The sequence below is a fragment of the Mastomys coucha genome, unplaced genomic scaffold, assembly GCF_008632895.1.
Source record: "Mastomys coucha isolate ucsf_1 unplaced genomic scaffold, UCSF_Mcou_1 pScaffold9, whole genome shotgun sequence".
In the NCBI taxonomy this organism is placed as follows: Eukaryota; Metazoa; Chordata; class Mammalia; order Rodentia; family Muridae; genus Mastomys; species Mastomys coucha.
The window spans coordinates 42,554,725-42,560,253 of record NW_022196915.1 but is presented as its reverse complement, the minus strand read 5'-3'; positions in this window follow the sequence as shown (position 1 = coordinate 42,560,253).

Below are 5,529 nucleotides of genomic sequence, written 5' to 3'. Positions count from 1 at the left end.
GGTTGGTTGGTTGGTTTTTGGAGGGGAAACTGGGAAATGAGAAACCGTATGACATGTAAATAACTAATAAAAATAAATTAAAAGAAAAAAGAAAAAAATAAACCCTGACTAAGACAAATTGGTACCAGGAGTGGGGTATTCCTGTGACAGCCTAACCATGTTTTGAGGAGGACTGTGGAAGGATTTTGGAACTTTGAGCTAGAAGAGCCACTGGTTGTTAAGAACTCTGTGGGATGTTCTGTAGGAGCTTGGAAGATCATGTTGAGAACAGTTCAGAGATGGAGGCTTGGCTTGTGAAATTTCAGAGGGAAGATTACAGACTCTTATCAGGGCCATGTTGTTTTGATTGTGAAGATTCTGTGGTTTTGGTTAGCTGGGGCTGAAGTATCAGCTGTGATTAACAAGATACCAGGATTACTAAAGCAAAAACTTTGCATTACTGGGACTATTGATGCTGGTTAGCTGGAGCTAAGAAATTAGCGGTCATTAAGAGACCAGCATCATTGAGGTGACATCTTCTGGGAAGTGTTTTTTGAGAGCAAAGAGGCTGTGTTCCAGAGATAGCCAAGGTTGTACTTTGTGCTGCAGCAGGACTTGGTAATGTGTAAGAGTCACCCAGGTGGTACAGGTTTTGAAGGCATGAAGGGGTCATGAAGAGCAGCCGATGCTCAGCACAGTGAGAGGCTATGGAAGGCCATTGGTGAAGGTGCAGCCTCAGTTGCAATTGATGGCCCAGGACTGAAGGTGTCATGCAAAGGAATTGAGGCTTTGAACCATGAAGAGAGCCTATGAGAGGCTATTGGTGAAGCCTAGTTACAGCAGAAGACAGCAGTGTTTTGGGAATGCCAATACTATGCAATGACCACCAAGAACAGCAGCAGCAGTGGCATACAGGCATCCGAAGCCTAGAAGACAAGATGTGTGCTACAAAGGGCAGAGCTGGAGAAGTGACCAAAGCCCTTAGAGGAGCCCCGGAGATGGTGAGTTGGATCCCAGACATTGGTTTTGCCTTTGATTGTGACTGTGCCCTGATATTTTTCCCTCTTGAAGGAAGAATGTATTTTAGTGGAGCCCACAGTTAAGAGACTTTGAATTTTAAAAGATATTGGACATTTTAAATTGATTGAACTTTTAATATGTAAAGACTGTGGGACTTTAGATCTTGGGGATGAATAAGAAAATGAGGGTTGAGACTTAATAGTGATGTGTTTTTGTGTCAAGTTGACAAGGGGTCGATTGTACTGGCTGGTTTTTGTGTCAACTTGACACAGGCTGGAGTTATCACAGAAGGGAGCTTCAGTTGTGGAAGAGCCTCCATGAGATCCAGCTGTGGGGCATTTCTCAATTAGTGATCAAGGGAGTAGGGCCCCTTGTGGGTGGTGCCATCCCTGGGCTGGAAGTCTTGGGTTCTATAAGAGAGCCGCTGAGCAAGCCAGAGAAAGCAAGCCAGTAAGGAACATCCCTCCATGGCCTCTGCATCAGCTCCTGCTTCCTGACCTGCTTGAGTTCCAGTCCTGACTTCCTCTGGTGATCAACAGCAATGTGGAAGTAAGCTGAATAAACCCTTTCCTCCACAACTTGCTTCTTGGTTTGTGCAGGACTAGAAACCCTGACTAAGACAGTAGTCTAATAAGCAGGCTAAAAATTGACAAGGAAGTGGAGAGAGGTATAACATTCTTTATCCTCTATCTAGAAATGTTATTTAGAACCAACAACAGCTTAATAAAAAACCAAGATTCTGGATTCTCAATTAATTGTTGATTAAGAAAAAGATAAAAAAGAATAAAATACAGAAAGGCGGGTCATAGGTGTAAACTTTGCAGCAGTCACTGAAACAGAGAGAAGAATAAAACATTTTCAAATAATTCAGACTGGAACTCAAATTTGTTAAGTCCCAACTCTGTTTTTGTTATTTTTATTTTCATATTTATGTCCATATATATGCATGTATGTATAAGTCTACACGTGAGACTGTACATGTATGTACATGTATGCGCATGTGTGTGCTGCTTCTACAGGTGGAAGCCAGATATCAACCTCAGTATTGTTCCTAATGGGTCACCCACCTTCAGTTTTTCCAGGAAGGGCCTCTCACTGGTCTGGGGCTTGCCAGGTGGACTAGACTTGGCTGGCAAGTGAGGTTCAGCAATGCATAAATGCATCTCTCTCTCTCTCTCTCTCTCTCTCTCTCTCTCTCTCTCTCTCTCACACACACACACACACACACACACACACAGTGCTGAAAACAAGCATGTGCCACTACACAAGGCCTTGTGTTTGTGGTTTGTGTGTGTGTGTGTGTGTGTGTGTTTCTACGAGTTCTGAATATCAAAGTCACAAGTCACATCCTCAGGCTTGCACAGAAAGCACATTGCCAGGCTCCCCAGCACACCCCACCCCAACTCCAGCTTGCTTTTTAAGGCTTGAGCTAATCAGAACTGTACTGGATATGTACAAATATGTGTACAAATAAATGTCCAAATATGGAGGCCACCATCCCAAAACACCAAGACCTGGTTCCTGTCTCCTGTACCCCTTCAGATAAGGGGACAATGACATTTCAGCTCCGTACCTTATTTCAAATACAGATATGCAGTACTAATGTTTAGATTTTATCATGTTGGCCTGGAGAGATGGCTCAATGGTTAAGAACACTTGTTGCTCTTGCAGAGGACAGGAGTTCGATTTCAAGCATCAAGCTGGTATCCAGCAACCATTTATAATTCCAAACCCAGGAGATTCGGTGCCCTCTTCTCTCCTCCACACACATATGTGATGAACATACATACATGCAGGCAAGACACTAATACACATAAAATATAAAATAATAAAACAATAAAATAATTTTAATTATTCTAATTTTAAATCTTTATAAATGGCTGTCAGTTGATCTGAAAGAAATTAATTGAGGATTTTTTCTTGTGTAAAATGTGTTGTTAATATGAATGTATATCAAGATTATATTTCATTTGTTTTACGTGAAATGTACTTTGTGATATAATAATAATGTCACTGCAACTTTAATTGAATAAGAGTACTTGCTAGTGGTCATTCTCAAATAGTTTAGGCAACAGCTAGGAGTATAACTCAGTTGACAGAATTGTCTTCCATGCATGTAGTCCTGGGTTTGATCCCTAGCACCATATAAGCAGGATGACCTAGGCATGGTGACACATGCCTGTAATCACTGTACTTAGGAGGTAGAGGATGATCGAAAATTCAAGGTAATCTAATTTGGAGTAAAAGAAAATTGTTACAAAAAAACTAGCTCAGGTAAAAGTAGTCACATTTGGATTTCTATGGTAACAAATAATTAACTTTTTCTATATTCTGTTGGCAAGATTTAGTAACTTAATGTTCTTGAATAAGTAGGGTTACCTGTAGTGAATCAGATTATAACATCTAACACATAAAATGACTGAAACCATTTGAAAGTTAAGTGTCTAAGGAACACCCGAGCCAGTAATAGGCCAAGAGCCTAATATACTGCCAAAATAAAATCTAAATTCTTAATTTATTTTGCATTTTTATTAGATATTTTCTTATTTACATTTCAACTATTATCCCCTTTCCTCATATCCCCTCCCAAAACCCCCATTCCCTCCCCCCTTCCCCTATTCACCAACCCAACAACTGTCCTGGCATTTGCCTACACTGGGGCATCAGCCTCCACAGGACCAAGGGCCTCTCCTCACACTGATGTCCAATAAGGCTACATATGTCCTCTGCTACATATGCAGCTGGAGCCATGGGTCACTCCATGTGTACTATTTGGTTGATGGTTTAGTCCCTGGGAGCTCTGGGGATACTGGTTGGCTCATATTGTTGTTCCTTCTATGGGGCTGCAAACACCTTCAGCTCCTTGGGTCCTTTCTGTAGCCCCACCATTGGGAACCCTGTGCTCAGTCCAATGGTTGGCTGAGAGCATCCACCTCTGTATTTGTCAGGCACTGGTAGAGCCTCTCAGGAGACAGCTATAGCAGGCTCCTGTCAGCCAGCACGTGTTGGCATCCACAATAGTGTCTGGGCTTGATGATTGAATATGGGAAGGATTCCCAGGTGGAGCAGTCTCTGGATGGCCTTTCCTTCAGTCTCTGCTCCACACTTTGTCTCAGTATCTCCTCCCATGGGTTTTGTCTCCCCTGTCCTTTGTCCTGATTTGGACAGTTATTGGAGAGAAAGTGAAGATCTCCCCTCTGGGCCCAGGAGGGAGAGCACTCGTGGGAGATGGTCTCTCTCCTGCCCGGGACCTGTGTACAGAGGGCTGTGGAACAGCCTTTGCTCCCGGGTGCAGATGGCAACCTGAATTTAGCAGTTTTACTACCGTGTAAAGTAGTGAGTGTGGAAAACTCACATGGGACTTTTTGAAAGAGATACAATATGTACTCTACTGGTCCAGCTTCAAAGATAAAGCAGATAAAGATCTTCCAACAGATATGATAAAGTAAGAAGATTTTTATATCTTTTTTTTGCTAATTTTTAAAAGCTCAGTGCATGTTTTGATCACATCTGTTGTATTGTATTAGGATAAAAATATGTTTCATTCTAAGAGACTGGGAGCTCTTTGCTAGACTTCACAGCCAAGTTAATGATATACCTTGAAGTCACTAAGACTTAAGACTGCTGTCCTACTGTGTGCTCACATTGCTGGTTTAACCTGCCTTTCAGAGAACAGTATAACAACCAAGCCTATGTGCCTTGGGTTTCTCATGCAATCAGCTTTCAGAATCTAAGCTGTTACTCCCTGTCCTGACCCAGACCCATGCATGTATATCATTTGCTGAAAGCAAAAATCACACAGGTTGAAAGGGTTCTTCTAAAGTGAATATCCACCATAAATTGTGAGCACATTTGTGTATATTGGTTGATAAACTGTGATGGTTGTTGTCTGAGTCATTTGGGGTCAGTGATTTAATCCCTTGTACATTTCTGTTAAAGATGTCTGTAAAGTCTCCCATTCCCTCCCTGTGTGATGCTTTATGTGTTGTTCAGTACACACAGAGCAAAGCCCCTGTGAGGGACAGACACACAGACATACTGTCACAGACACAGACATGAACAGGTTCATAAGACAGCCCACAGGCACAAACCCGACACATACAACAGACACAGAGGACAGATCGCAGGGTAGTGTGAAGTAGAGAATTTCAATGGGACTAATTCTTAGTTTAAAAGCTCCTGGAAATGTATTTATTTCTTTCCTTAATGCAGCACTGGTCCATAATTGGTGATTTGGAGTTAACCACTATGCTGGCTATTCCTGCTTAGCAACTTGACTACATCTGGGATTCACTTAAACCCAAGAGGTTGGGTATATCTGTGAAAAACTTCTTTCTCAAAAAAAAAAACCCTTTGAAATGTGAAGACCCATCTTTAAATCTTATCTGTTGAACTGGGAGAATCCACCATTAATCTGAACCGCTCCTTCTGGTGGCAGCCTATATACGGGACATGGAAGAAGGAAGTGGTTTTTTTATTCCTCTCTCTCTCCTCTCCCTCTTCTCCTCCCCCTCTCCTCCTCTCATCTCT